General features: G+C 47.9%; 2 non-coding genes across 2 annotated transcripts; one reads left to right on the top strand and one right to left on the bottom strand.

The window, feature by feature from the left end:
- Nucleotides 1-3,236: 3,236 nt before the first annotated feature.
- TRNAY-GUA (transfer RNA tyrosine (anticodon GUA)) lies at nt 3,237-3,323 on the bottom strand. Its single transcript is given in 2 exon segments — nt 3,237-3,272; nt 3,287-3,323. It is a non-coding gene; the product is annotated as a tRNA-Tyr (tRNA).
- Nucleotides 3,324-14,234: 10,911 nt separating this feature from the next.
- TRNAF-GAA (transfer RNA phenylalanine (anticodon GAA)) lies at nt 14,235-14,311 on the top strand. The gene has a single exon. It is a non-coding gene; the product is annotated as a tRNA-Phe (tRNA).
- The last annotated feature ends 730 nt before the right edge of the window (nt 14,312-15,041 follow it).

Here is a 15,041-nt window from a genome sequence, read left to right as displayed (position 1 = left end):
TGTGTATGAGGGGCTTATGGTCGGTAACCAACTTGAACTTCGTGCCCCACACATATGTCCTGAAATGTTCCACAGCCCATGTACACGCTAACATCTCCTTCTCTATGGTGGAGTAGTTTTGTTCAGCTGACGATAGGGCTTTCGAGGCAAACGCTACCACATGTTCCGTGTCGCCCTTCTTCTGAGTGAGGACCGCCCCATGTCCATATGCACTGGCGTCTGTAGTGATGACTGTACTCCACTCTGGGTTGAACGGTTGCAAGCATGGCGCTTTAACTATGTGTTGTTTTATGCTTTCCACCGATTTCTTCTGATCTTCCTGCCACGTGTACTCCAACCCTTTTTTGAGGAGCTCTCGGAGCGGTGCTGAGGTTTCCGAGAATTTGGGGATGAATTTTGCATAGTACTCCGCCAACCCGAGGAATGACCTCACTTCGTCTTTGTTGGTGGGTTCTGGAGCTTTAATTAAGGCCTGCAGTAAGTTTTGCTTGGGACTTATACCTTTCTCTGATATTTTGTACCCCAAATACTCAACTTCTTTTGCTTTGAACACACATTTTTCGTACCTTAATCTCACACCCGCTTCTTGCAGTTTGGTGAGGACTGTTCTCAATGTGACGTCGTGCATCTGTTCGTCCTTTGCGTAGATAAGGATGTCATCCTGGAAATAAGCCACGTTCCTGACGTTCCGCAGTAGAGCATCCATCATGCGTTGAAACGCTGAGGCTGCAGATGATAAACCAAATGGCATTTTGGTGAACTGGTACGTGCCAAACGGGGTGATGAAAGCGGTGAGTGGCTTGGACTCCATGTGCAGTTGAATTTGATGGTAGGCGTTCCTCATGTCCAGTTTCGAGAATACTTTGGCTTCCTTCATCATGAGGATTACCTCATTTATGCTCGGCAGCGGGTAGCTGTCTGCAATAACTTCCAGGTTTAGGCTGCGGAGGTCAATGCATACTCTTAGCTCTTGTGAGTTCTGTTTCTTTATGAGTACCACTGGGCTCAGCCACTCAGAAGCTTCAATTTCTTCGATGACGCCATCTTTCTTCATTCTGTCCAGTTGGCTTCTGAGTGTGTCTCTTGCCGTTGTCGGTACTGGCCTTAATCTGTGCTTGACCGGGACTGCGTTGGTTTTGAGTAATATTTTGTGGACGAAGCCCTTGATGTGACCAGGTTCTTCCAAAAATAGTTTGGGGTAATCACTTTTCACTACTGGTGCGCTCCTCCAACTGACTGACAGTACCTGATCCTCTGTGCTGGGGTCCAGCTTGATTTTCAGTTTCGCCTGGTCGTCCCACCCTCATACCGCTGGGCCTTCTTGACTAAAGTAAACTTTGGTGGTGGTCTCTCTTCCTTTGAACTCTACTTTCCCTTTGATGTAGCCCAACAAGTCTACAGACGCACCACCGAAAACTGTAGGCTTGTGCCGTGTGCTGAGTACTTGGACCGTCTCTGTACCCATCATCTCTTTGTACGTGCGTAGGGGTATTATGGTGATATCAGAACCCAAATCAGCCATGACCCTTGTTTCCAGTCCATTTATTTTGATTGCACAGTGGGGCTTTTCCCTTCTGGCCCGTGAGCTGTTCACCATGATGACTGTCGGTCTCCCTTCATCTTCCGAGGACGAATCCCTCTCTGTGTTGTGTTCAGCGTTAACACTCGTGATCTTTTTGTTGCGCCACCGAGACATGATTGAGAAGTGACCAATCTTTTTGCATACTGAGCACTCCTTGTCTCTTGCTGGGTACTCTCTATCGAAGTCTAGATGCTTCGTGCTGGTGCACCTGTGGCATTTCAACGGTTCTTTCTTCCCCCATTTTCCTTCTCTCGCATCGAGGACCGGCCTCTCCTTCTTTGGGCGGATTGCCACTGATTGAACTTCGGTAGGGCCGTGGCCGCTTGCAAATTCTTTCCTTCTGCCTACCGTCTCCTCAAGTGCTCTCGCTATTTCAATAGCTTTTTCCAGCTGCAATTCCTTCTCTAAAATGAACTTATCTTGTACTTTTCTGCTGTTTGTGTGGACCACCAGCATGTCGCAGATGAGAGTCTCAGGGTTGTTACCAAAACTGCAGAGCGCCGCCAGTTCGCGCAGTTTGGTGACATAATCATCAACGGGTTCGGACGCCTCCTGTTTGCGGCTGTAGAACCGAATCCTGTGCAGGACGGTATTCTCCTTGCTGGTGAACCTTTTAACAATCCTTCGCACAGCCTCCTTGAATTCATCATCATTATCACCAGCTACCGGCTCCGGGGTGAGACTCTCAAACACCCTCTGTCCTTCAACGCCCAGGGCATTTAGTAACATCGCTCTGCGTCTCGCCGCCGAGTAGCCCGCACCGCCCATGGCCTCTACATACGTTGTGAATAAGGGTTGCCATTGTGTCCACGGAATGGCAAGCCTACCTGGAGTTTGCAGGAAGGGCGGTGGTGGTGTCGCTCCTTGCATGGCTCAGGCGGGTTTTAGTGATGATCCTCGTCGCCAATTATGTTGTGTAATTCTCACAATAAATGACAGGAGGCGGTGTGGTTACAAGTTGTGTGCTTTTATTCTTCTGTGCCACTCAAGTAAATCTGCAACATATATGATATGAGTCAATGATGGGCAACAGGCCCTGGAGCTGCGATGCAACTCGTGTACATGCTGAGAGTCTCTCTTGCGGCTTGGAGGCCTCTTCTTGGGAGGAGCGCCCGGGAGCACGTCCTGCTCCGTGGCTTTCTCCCGCTCGAATGCCTCGCTGAGCGTGCGGGGTCCTATCTCTACACAATTGTAAATAAAGTTTGACTTAACTGCTGCCCAAGCAGCAAAGAAAGAGGAAGGGAAGAGAAAGGAAGCCAGGTTTATGGACGCAGTTAGAGAGGATTGGATACAATAGTCACATGGAAACAACATTCGACCTATCATAAACGGACTACAAACAGCTGTTTTAATGGGAAATGTCGTTTTTGTGATGGTTTCTTTTTAATATTCTTTGCTTTAATGCTGCTCGAGAAAAGAGAAGAGTAAGCATAATTCGGGCCTCCAGTCTTGACACAGAATCCGAGCACAGGCAACCTTGTCCTGCTAAAAAGGAAGACAACTCACCTTTCAACCAGCACAAACGATCACAATCTGGTTTCCAAAAGTCATAAAAATGTTGAGAACCGGTCGTTCAATGTGACCAAATACAGCGCAGTATAAGTGTGCGGTTTCCATTGATATTACGTGGCAGAAGTGTTTTATTAGCAAAATGTCCTTCGAGCCGGATTTGAACCAGCGACCTAAGGATATCTGATTACCTCACTACAGTCCTCCGCTCTACCAACTGAGCTATCGAAGGATACATGTATAAGCCTTGCAAATGGCATGCTGAATGACCAGCACACAACGTGAAAGATATCATTGTTTATACGTGTGATTTCAATATTGATCCTGCTCCCTATAGTTGCACTTCAATGCCTTAAATTCAACCTAATTATCAGGCTGTATACCGCGTGATTTTTTGACACCAAGAGTACCGCACGGGTTTGGTTCGAAAGTACTTAAAGATCAACTTAGAACACAGCCAAGGGCCCATCACACATCTACAAGAAACAGCACGATGGAGAGAGGCTCCGTGCACGTGAAAGTTGCACCTGGAGCCGAAAATGCGATTTTTCTTTCGAAATGATTCGGCGAGCAGCTCTATTGATCTCCTTCCTGACATCCCACACGTTTTGTTCCATTGTACTTGCTGGTTACAGAATAAGCAAAGAAATGGAAAATCCGATGCTATAACTGGGGCAATATTACAACAACAAAAAAGGAAGGAAATAAGGTCTAGGATTGCAGATGTCTGTTTCTTTGCAAGACGACCGAAGATCAGAATCAGTCAGCCGAAATAGCTCAGTTGGGAGAGCGTTAGACTGAAGATCTAAAGGTCCCGGGTTTCGGCAGGGGATATTTTTTAAAGGTTTTTCATGCTGCTCCATTTGATAATCAGAATCTTTTCACACTTAAAGTTATCATTGAATGGCAGACGATGCAGTGGAAATAAATCTCTAATTCTTATTTTTCTACCATATCTCCCCAAATGTAATTTCCATGTTAAAACTTGTTGCTCATTTCAACATGTCCTGTCTGTGCCATGAAATGGAAAAGAGACTTATAGGGGTCATAATATTTCAATGTGACTCAGGGCACATATGGCCATAATTCACAACTCACAGTACTGGGCATTATTTAGTTTAATGCTTTTGCAAAGATTTCCAGTTGCATACGTGTTTTTTTTTTAAAGGGCTGCGGTTGAAGGAATAGGTGAAGTGGTGACAACTTTTGAATTTGCGCGGGTGGGGTGGGGTAGGGTAGGGTAGGGTAGGTGGGTGAACCATTTGGTGCAACTTTTCACCCAGATGATGTCCTGGGAAATTATATTCTACAGAATGCCATCACACAACATGACATCATAAGCAGTGACATCCAATTACCTGTGAGCGACACACAGTCCTTGTTAATGATGTCCAGTTTCCCACCAAAACAAAAAGTGATGGATTTAAGGTTTTGCAGAAGTCATAATCACTGGCACGTGCCATTCTTCTGTGTAACCTTCCCTATAATTATGTTGGCCAAGAATATCTTCACCAGCATGTACAAAACACCAGTGCAGAGTAGAATCCTGTCACTGTGATGCACTGTACACGGAGCACCCGTAAATTAACTCTTGCCAAATAAAGCACGCAGCAGGTGTTTTCTTTCAACACACACCACTCGTGTCTATTGTTTTTGTCCGGCTAAGGTGATGGTGGTTCGGGAAGGGGGTAAGGGCGGGGGCGTCAAATGTTTCAAGATCGGGGGGGGTGCAGCTATGCCCCATGAAGCAGTATAAGTGTTCCAATTTTCTAATTTATCTTGCGGAGGGCAAGTGTGTGTTGATGCGGCTAAGCCGGGTACCGCACCAATCACACAGGACTGGATAGGGAGACAAGGGGTGCAAAAAAGGATGGAGCGGAGATGGACCCACCACGGTGCCGGGCTTTGTCTGTATATCTGGTAGAGAGTCGCAGGGCTGAACGTCGGAGGCGGTCTGCGGATCAGAGGCAGGATCTAGGCAGTGGCAGGAGATCAGAGGGGCGTTTCGTTCCCCCAGGCAAGGTTTTATACATCCCGGTCCTATCCAGTCCCCAGACAGTGATCGAGCACGGGTGCAACCGAAAACTACCCTCCCTCTCTCTCATAACTATATTGTTTCTGTATCAATTTTCTCTCTATTTTACTGTCGTACTGAGCACTACTTTGTTCGTTTTTTCAGAGCCCCGAGGCGGAGTTATGAGGTGTATACATAAAAAAAGTGCAGGTTGAGACCACAAGGGTCCACTGCAACCAGGAGTTAGAGCACGGCACCCAGGGGTACAAGTCCTTAGTAATGGCCACAGGGCAATCCAATGATTGAGGAGGGTTGTGGGGGGGTTTGGGAACTGCAACAAGAGACAGCGTCTGCCATGGGGCTAAGCTGCCAGCTAACAGGTAAGTATGTACATTGAAATGAGGAGGGTCAAATAAAAAAAAGGGGAAAGAGGGAAAGGATAGGAATGGAGGGAGTTACGAGATTTCAGCAAGGGAAGTGGTCGGTCAGTGGTTTCAGCTGGGAGCTTTGCCCCCATGAAAGGAGTGTTCAAGCTGCCAACCTTAGTGCCATTTGCCCGGGTGCCTGGATGAGGAGGCCAAGAATGTCTTCACCGGCATATCCAGGATGCCAGTGCAGAGCTGAATCGTACTAAGTTAACTCTTGCCAAATAAAGCACCGCTAGGGAAGATTTTCCTTAGGTGCAATTTTCCCTCTGTTTATGGACCGCTCCAAACTTTTTGCTTTTGTTTGGCTAACCTAACCGGACTTTTTCCTGTGGAACGCAGCCTTCAGCTGCACTCCTCTGGGCTTTTGTTCATCTGTTATGGGGATACTGACACGTCCTTCATACTGTCAGTACTGACTAACTATATTTCCCTTAGTCTTTGATTATGTTGTCATTTCTTGATAACTTTTGATCTGTGCCAAGTACCTTACAGTACCGCACATAGGGGTCCTTTTGTTTTATGGCCCTAGACACACTCTAAGGATTTTCTGGTGACTGTACAGGTGTGCCTAGGACAAACTGGTGGCAGCAGTTTACTTTTATAGTATTTGTAATTCTTTTTAGTTAACCATACTGCGTTTACTGCGTTTGGCTCAAGACTGTGGCCACTGCCGAAATGGCTGTGGCACAAAGTCTTTTGTTCTGTCCTTTGTCCATTTTGTCCCTTTGTCTTTCCCCAGCTCGATCAGACAAGGGCTTTGGGCATGCAGCCACCCGTGAAAACCACAATTTTCGCGGGCTCCTGCATGTCACGTGTGCTAATGCCCAGGAAAAGGATTGGGACTCTCCAAACTACATAAGGACCAAGTATCCTGAATTGCCAAAGGAAACCTTTGGAACCACCAGAGAAGTGCTGGAAGGTTTGGCACCCTGAGCCTGCTGTTGTTCCGTCAGACCCCTGCTCTTGTATCCACCACAGAAGGCCTGCAAGTGCGCTTCGACCCTTTGGAGTAGGGGGAACAACTACTCTCAGCACCTCCTGATTACCCTCAAAAAGAGCCTCATCAGAAGTGTTCCTGGGCCATCCAGCAAACTGACAAGCTTGAACCTGGGGTATCGCATAGGAGCACTGCTGTTCCGAGTTGAAACTCGAGACTTGGGGAATCGCTAGCTTGTGGTCCTGGGCCATCTCCCGCCAAATGTTGTCCTAGCTCCTCTGGGTCGCGATTTAAAAGAGTGTGCCATGCCGTGAGCATTTGCAGTACCTGCATCGCCCGGATGTGGTGACGGTTATTGTATTAGCCTTGCCTGCCTGCCCCCTTGTGCCCTGTGATGTGCTGCACTGGAACTGTCCTCTTTTCTTCATCGTGAGCTGAGAAAAGGCTACTGTCCCGCCACAGACGATCGTCCTGTCCCGCAGCTGCTGAGAGCCAAAGCAACGTGCAACTGCAGGGGTTGAACCTACAAGCTACCTGGCCTACACTGGCAAAGTTTGGCCCAGACTGTGTCGAGGGTGGGAGAGTACTTGCATCACTTACCGTCTACTCGCTATTCTACAGTTCCTCCAGGAGGGTTTTGACAAGGGCATAGCGATCTCCACACTTTGCTCCCAATGGGCCTCCATTAAAATCCTCTTGGGGGACTCTGATGGCCACCTGGATGGGGAGGTGTTGGTGGGGAAGTTTCTTCGGGGTGTCTCTGCTTCCCGTCCTTGTACCTATAAGGGCCTTCCCCCAGGGATCGTCCTCCAGACTTAAAGTTCCTTCAGGGGCATCCCTTTGAGCTCCTGTCGGAAATTGATATCAAGCACCTTACTCTGAAGACTGCTTTCCTGATTGCCATCACGTCTGCCCATATGCTGGGGGAGGTTGGGGCTCTGTTGTGTCAACCCTCTTTCTTGAGAGTTCTGCCGGACTCTGTGGTTTTGCGGTGTGATCCCAAGTTTCTGCCTAAAGTTGTGTCTCAGTTTCACACTTCTCAGGATCTGGTTCTCCCTGCGGTTTTTCAGAAACCCCAGGCGCCGAACGAGGTGGCTTGGCATGCCATTGAGGTGCAGCGGGCAGTTCTGGAATATTTGGCTCGGACTGCCCCTTTCCGGCAGTCTGATAGTCTCTTGGTTACTTGTGGCCCCGTGGAGCGGGGCGTAAGGCCTCTGTGGTTTTCATTAGCCGGTGGATCCGTACTGTTGTCTCCATGTCCTATTTGGTTTCTGGCCTGCCTGTACCTGACCATGTTCAGGGTCGATCTAACAGGCTGCTTCCTGGCCAGATGCTGTTATCTCTACAGAAGATTTGGGCGTTTCTCTACAGGGGTTTGGCTGAAACCTGGGCGGATCAGAGCACCTTTGTCAACCACTATCAGTTGAATGTCTCTCACTCTAGGGATGGTTCCTTCAGGGTTGGTGTTTTGTCTGTTGGGATGTGATTATTGGAGTCAATAAAGGTGTTTTTTTTGTTGCTGCACTTCTGACTCTGTGTCTCATTGGGACCTCTCCCTGTTGCTGCTACGGTATGCCTCATGACGTAAGTACTGGGTTGAGGAAGAGTGGACATGGAGGTAATGCTCTGATTACTTACCAGCAATCTTCATTATTCCTAATCCTACTCTTCCTCGTCACAGTACTGACGACCCGCCTCTCCCTCCCTACTGGGGTTCCCATGCTGCGGCTTGAATACGTTAAACAGGAAGCTGAGGGTCAAGGGGAGAAGTTAGACAAAAGAAAAGAAATAGAAGAAAGTCCTGTATCGGAGGCAGGGGCCTCATGAAGTAAATGCTGTGACGAGGAAGGGTACGACTAAGAGTAATGAAGATTACCTGTAAGTTATTAGAGCAATTTGTTGTATAATTCTCACAATAAATGATAGGAGGCAGTGTTGTTGCAAGTTGTGTGCTTTTATTCTTCTGTGCCACTCAAGTAAATCCGCAACATATATGATATGAGTCAATGATGGGCAACAGGCCCTGGAGCTGCGACACAACTCGTGTACATGCTGAGAGTCTCTCTTGTGGCTTGGAGGCCTCTTCTTGGGAGGAGCGCCCGGGAGCGCGTCCTGCTCCGTGGCTTTCTCCCGCTCGAATGCTTCGCTGAGCGCGCGGGGCCCGCACTTCCGGCCGCGCACGAGATCTCGCGAGACCAGCAGGTGTCGCGATATCTCTACACACCTCCCCCTGATAATGCAAAGGCAGTTCATTGCAATACATAGTCATTGTATCTCACCGGTCTTCTGTGTTCCCTTCGCGGACGATCGCCTCTCTCACTGCACACGTCCTGCTGGTCATTTTCTCGCTCGAGAGTTGGGGCATCCACTTGAATCTCATTTCCTTCAACTTCTCTTCTGTCTGTCTCTGGCTCTCATTCTTCCCCCCTCTCATTGTCCATTACTCCTTCAGCTTCAGACCTTTCATAAGTCTTTTCTCTCTCTTGCCTCTTTTCAAACGTGGCTACTCTTTCCATGTTCCATGTGCGCCCATCTTCGGTGCGGACATGGTTGGCTCCTCGGTGAATCACCTTCACAGGTCCGCTGAACCGTGAGCCCGTGATCTGATCCTTGGTCGGTAACCGTATTTTGATCCAATCTCCTTCTTTTACTTCTGACTCTTGTTTGGTCCTTCTTCTTCTGTCGCTCCACCTTTTCATGCGTGCCTTGCTGTTCTCTATTCTCCACACCACTTCCGACATGTCTACTTCTTCGTCTTCTCTTACTTTGGCCAACCATGGCGGTACTAGCGTGGATGCTGCTCTCCTCCCTCTCAGCATGCGAAAAGGAGAAATTTGGGTGATCCCGTTGGGGGTCAGTCTGTGAGCTGCGATGGCCTCTTTTGTTGTTTTGAGGGGATCCAATCCTGAAGCGGTTGCTAATTGGATGGCTCCCTTAATGAACCTATTGGCCCTCTCGATGAGCCCATTTGCTTGGGGATGGTAGAGTGCTGCTTTCTTCTGGTGTATGTTGTGCTTCCTCAGAAACAGTTCCATATCTCTGGATATAAGTTGTACTCCGTTGTCTGTTACTAACTCGTTGGAGAGCCCTTCGCTCTGAAAAATGGCAGTCAGGACCTCTATTACGGTTGCGGTCGTGATGTTAGGAACAAACTCGGCCTCGACCATTTCGATAAATAGTCCACTAGCACTATGCCGTACCGATGCTCGGGCGCCATCGTCTCCAATGGTCCTATGAAGTCTAGACCCACTTTTGACCACACCGCTTCCGGGGTTTCTGTGGGAATCATGGGCGCCTGTCCGATTTTCAGGCGCTTGTCACTGTTGAGACACTCATGGCATCTCTCAATCATGGTGCGGATCTCCAGGTCCATGGACGGCCACCAGTAGGCTTCTCTCACTCTGCAACGTGTCATGGTGTTCCCCAGATGGCCCGCAGGGGCCCTGCACAGAATGATTTTTCTCATGCCTGCGGGCGGGATTATCTGGTCGTTTTTCATAATTATGCCGTCGGCTTCTGAGATCTCATCTGCCACTTTCCAATAAGGTCTCATACCTTCTGGCACTGCCCTTTTGTCTGGCCATCCGTTTTTGATCCATTCTCTGATTCTCACCATGGTAGGATCCTTTCCGTCTTCTTCCATCCAGTGTTTTTCGCTGAGTTCCAGGTAGTCGGGCGCCTTGAGATCTGTAATGGATGCTAGAATGCATTCTTCTTGTAAGAAAGTGGTGGCATTGACCTTGCCCTCTGGCAATCTTGACATGCAGTCTGCCTGCAAATTCTTCCATCCGGAGATGTGTTGCACCTCGAAGGTGTATTCCTGCAGTTTTGCTGCTATGCGTGCTAATCGGGGTGTTGACACTTTGGTGCCACCTGAGCTGAGCATGTGGATGAGGGGCTTATGGTCGGTAACCAACTTGAACTTCGTGCCCCACACATATGTCCTGAAATGTTCCACAGCCCATGTACACGCTAACATCTCCTTCTCTATGGTGGAGTAGTTTTGTTCAGCTGACGATAGGGCTTTCGAGGCAAACGCTACCACATGTTCCGTGTCGCCCTTCTTCTGAGTGAGGACCGCCCCTAGTCCATATGCACTGGCGTCTGTAGTCATGACTGTACTCCACTCTGGGTTGAACGGTTGCAAGCATGGCGCTTCAACTATGTGTTGTATTATGCTTTCCACCGCTTTCTTCTGATCTTCCTGCCACGTGTACTCCGACCCTTTTTTGAGGAGCTCTCGGAGCGGTGCTGAGGTTTCCGAGAATTTGGGGATGAATTTTGCATAGTACTCCGCCATCCCGAGGAATGACCTCACTTCGTCTTTGTTGGTGGGTTCTGGAGCTTTAATTAAGGCCTGCAGTAAGTTTTGCTTGGGACTTATACCTTTCTCTGATATTTTGTACCACAAATACACAACTTCTTTTGCTTTGAACACACATTTTTTGTACCTTAATCTCACACCCGCTTCTTGCAGTTTGGTGAGGACTGTTCTCAATGTGACGTCGTGCATCTGTTCGTCCTTTGCGTAGATAAGGATGTCATCCTGGAAATAAGCCACGTTCCTGACGTTCCGCAGTAGAGCATCCATCATGCGTTGAAACGCTGAGGCTGCAGATGATAAACCAAATGGCATTTTGGTGAACTGGTACGTGCCAAACAGGGTGATGAAAGCGGTGAGTGGCTTGGACTCCTTGTGCAGTTGAATTTGATGGTAGGCGTTCCTCATGTCCAGTTTCGAGAATACTTTGGCTTCCTTCATCATGAGGATTAACTCATTTATGCTCGGCAGAGGGTAGCTGTCTGCAATAACTTCCAGGTTTAGGCTGCGGAGGTCAATGCATACTCTTAGCTCTTGTGAGTTCTGTTTCTTTATGAGTACCACTGGGCTCAGCCACTCAGAAGCTTCAATTTCTTCGATGACGCCATCTTTCTTCATTCTGTCCAGTTGGCTTCTGAGTGTGTCTCTTGCCGTTGTCGGTACTGGCCTTAATCTGTGCTTGACCGGGACTGCGTTGGTTTTGAGTAATATTTTGTGGACGAAGCCCTTGATGTGACCAGGTTCTTCCAAAAATAGTTTGGGGTAATCACTTTTCACTACTGGTGCGCTCCTCCAACTGACTGACAGTACCTGATCCTCTGTGCTGGGGTCCAGCTTGATTTTCAGTTTCGCCTGGTCGTCCCACCCTCATACCGCTGGGCCTTCTTGACTAAAGTAAACTTTGGTGGTGGTCTCTCTTCCTTTGAACTCTACTTTCCCTTTGATGTAGCCCAACAAGTCTACAGACGCACCACCAAAAACTGTAGGCTTGTGCCGTGTGCTGGGTACTTGGACCGTCTCTGTACCCATCATCTCTTTGTACGTGCGTAGGGGTATTATGGTGAGATCAGAACCCAAATCAGCCATGACCCTTGTTTCCAGTCCATTTATTTTGATTGCACAGTGGGGCTTTTCCCTTCTGGCCCGTGAGCTGTTCACCATGATGACTGTCGGTCTCCCTTCATCTTCCGAGGATGAATCCCTCTCTGTGTTGTGTTCAGCGTTAACACTCGTGATCTTTTTGTTGCGCCACCGAGACATGATTGAGAAGTGACCAATCTTTTTGCATACTGAGCACTCCTTGTCTCTTGCTGGGTACTCTCTATCGAAGTCTAGATGCTTCGTGCTGGTGCACCTGTGGCATTTCACCGGTTCTTTCTTCCCCCATTTTCCTTCTCTCGCATCGAGGACCGGCCTCTCCTTCTTTGGGCGGATTGCCACTGATTGAACTTCGGTAGGGCCGTGGCCGCTTGCAAATTCTTTCCTTCTGCCTACCGTCTCCTCAAGTGCTCTCGCTATTTCAATAGCTTTTTCCAGCTGCAATTCCTTCTCTAAAATGAACTTATCTTGTACTTTTCTGCTGTTTGTGTGGACCACCAGCATGTCGCAGATGAGAGTCTCAGCGTTGTTACCAAAACTGCAGAGCGCCGCCAGTTCGCGCAGTTTGGTGACATAATCATCAACGGGTTCGGACGCCTCCTGTTTGCGGCTGTAGAACCGAATCCTGTGCAGGACGGTATTCTCCTTGCTGGCGAACCTTTTAACAATCCTTCGCACAGCCTCCTTGAATTCATCATCATTATCACCAGCTACCGGCTCCGGGGTGAGACTCTCAAACACCCTCTGTCCTTCAACGCCCAGGGCATTTAATAACATCGCTCTGCGTCTCGCCGCCGAGTAGCCCGCACCGCCCATGGCCTCTACATACGTTGTGAATAAGGGTTGCCATTGTGTCCACGGAATGGCAAGCCTACCTGGAGTTTGCAGGAAGGGCGGTGGTGGTGTCGCTCCTTGCATGGCTCCATGCGGGTTTTAGTGATGATCCTCGTCGCCAATTATGTTGTGTAATTCTCACAATAAATGACAGGAGGCGGTGTGGTTGTAAGTTGTGTGCTTTTATTCTTCTGTGCCACTCAAGTAAATCTGCAACATATATGATATGAGTCAATGATGGGCAACAGGCCCTGGAGCTGCGATGCAACTCGTGTACATGCTGAGAGTCTCTCTTGCGGCTTGGAGGCCTCTTCTTGGAAGGAGCGCCCGGGAGCACGTCCTGCTCCGTGGCTTTCTCCCGCTCGAATGCCTCGCTGAGCGTGCGGGGTCCGCACTTCCGGCCGCGCACGAGATCTCGCGAGACCGGTAGGTCTCGCATATCTCTACACAATTGTAAATAAAGTTTGACTTAACTGCTGCCCAAGCAGCAAAGAAAGAGGAAGGGAAGAGAAAGGAAGCCAGGTTTATGGACGCAGTTAGAGAGGATTGGATACAATAGTCACATGGAAACAACATTCGACCTATCATAAACGGACTACAAACAGCTGTTTTAATGGGAAATGTCGTTTTTGTGATGGTTTCTTTTTAATACTCTTTGCTTTAATGCTGCTCGAGAAAAGAGAAGAGTAAGCATAATTCGGGCCTCCAGTCTTGACACAGAATCCGAGCACAGGCAACCTTGTCCTGCTAAAAAGGAAGACAACTCACCTTTCAACCAGCACAAACGATCACAATCTGGTTTCCAAAAGTCATAAAAATGTTGAGAACCGGTCGTTCAATGTGACCAAATACAGCGCAGTATAAGTGTGCGGTTTCCATTGATATTACGTGGCAGAAGTGTTTTATTAGCCGGATTTGAACCAGCGACCTAAGGATATCTGATTACCTCACTACAGTCCTCCGCTCTACCAACTGAACTATCGAAGGATACATGTACAAGCGCTTGCAAATGGCATGCTGAATGACCAGCACACAACGTGAAAGATAGCATTGTTTATACGTGTGATTTCAATATTGATTCTGCTCCCTATAGTTGCACTTCAATGCCTTAAATTCAACCTAATTATCAGGCTGTATACCGCGTGATTTTTTGACACCAAGAGTACAGCGCGGGTTTGGTTCGAAAGTACTTAAAGATCAACTTAGAACACAGCCAAGGGCCCATCACACATCTACAAGAAACAGCACGATGGAGAGAGGCTCCGTGAACGTGAAAGTTGCACCTGGAGCCGAAAATGCGATTTTTCTTTCGAAATGATTTGGCGAGCATTTTCTCCTTCCTGACATCCCACCCGTTTTGTTCCATTGTACTTGCTGGTTACAGAATAAGCAAAGAAATGGAAAATCCGATGCTATAACTGGGGCAATATTACAACAACAAAAAAGGAAGGAAATAAGGTCTAGGATTGCAGATGTCTGTTTCTTTGCAAGACGACCGAAGGGCACAAACGGTCCTGGGAAATAGCTCAGTTGGGAGAGTTTTAAACTGAAGATCTAAAGGTCCCTGGTTCGATCCCGGGTTTCGGCAGGGGATATTTTTTAAAGGTTTTTCATGCTGCTCCATTTGATAATCAGAATCTTTTCACACTTAAAGTTATCATTGAATGGCAGACGATGCAGTGGAAATAAATCTCTAATTCTTATTTTTCTACCATATCTCCCCAAATGTAATTTCCATGTTAAAACTTGTTGCTCATTTCAACATGTCCTGTCTGTGCCATGAAATGGAAAAGAGACTTATGGGGTCATAATATTTCAATGTGACTCAGGGCACATATGGCCATAATTCACAACTCACAGTACTGGGCATTATTTAGTTTAATGCTTTTGCAAAGATTTCCAGTTGCATAGGTGTTTTTTTTTTAAAGGGCTGCGGTTGAAGGAATAGGTGAAGTGGTGACAACTTTTGAATTTGCGCGGGTGGGGTGGGGTAGGGTAGGGTAGGTGGGTGAACCATTTGGTGCAACTTTTGACCCAGATGATGTCCTGGGAAATTATATTCTACAGAATGCCATCACACAACATGACATCATAAGCAGTGACATCCAATTACCTGTGAGCGACACACAGTCCTTGTTAATGATCTCCAGTTTCCCACCAAAACAAAAAGTGATGGATTTAAGGTTTTGCAGAAGTCATAATCACTGGCACGTGCCATTCTTCTGTGTAACCTTCCCTATAATTATGTTGGCCAAGAATATCTTCACCAGCATATACAAAACACCAGTGCAGAGTAGAATCCTGTCACTGTGATGCAC

The sequence above is a fragment of the Ambystoma mexicanum genome (genome assembly GCF_040938575.1).
Source record: "Ambystoma mexicanum isolate Mex_15411 chromosome 12 unlocalized genomic scaffold, UKY_AmexF1_1 Mex_chr12_unloc.2, whole genome shotgun sequence".
In the NCBI taxonomy this organism is placed as follows: Eukaryota; Metazoa; Chordata; class Amphibia; order Caudata; family Ambystomatidae; genus Ambystoma; species Ambystoma mexicanum.
Note: the sequence above shows the minus strand (reverse complement) of the source record. Positions and strands in the feature narration are given on the sequence as shown.